Below are 327 nucleotides of genomic sequence, written 5' to 3'. Positions count from 1 at the left end.
GTTCTTAATTGGCATCGATGGTTCAGTGAAGAACCTTTAACATCCACGGAACATTTCCAAGTTTGTTATATTATTTAAATATTCTTCACACACAAAAAAGAACCTTTTGGAACCTTGCAGCACTTAAATTATTCATTTTAGTTTTTTATATTTATGTATTTATTTGGACTAAAAATGTATTTAAGTTTTTTAGTAGTATAATATAAATATCAATTAATATAGAAATAACATAGATTAATATCAAATCATCCTCATCAGTATTGGGCACAATATGAATATCTCATGTCTTTCTTTACAGTTAAAATTCTGAAACAAGACCATGAGGTC

Source organism: Sinocyclocheilus grahami, unplaced genomic scaffold (genome assembly GCF_001515645.1).
Source record: "Sinocyclocheilus grahami isolate Dianchi unplaced genomic scaffold, SAMN03320097.WGS_v1.1 scaffold3376.1, whole genome shotgun sequence".
NCBI classification, from domain to species: Eukaryota; Metazoa; Chordata; class Actinopteri; order Cypriniformes; family Cyprinidae; genus Sinocyclocheilus; species Sinocyclocheilus grahami.
Note: the sequence above shows the minus strand (reverse complement) of the source record.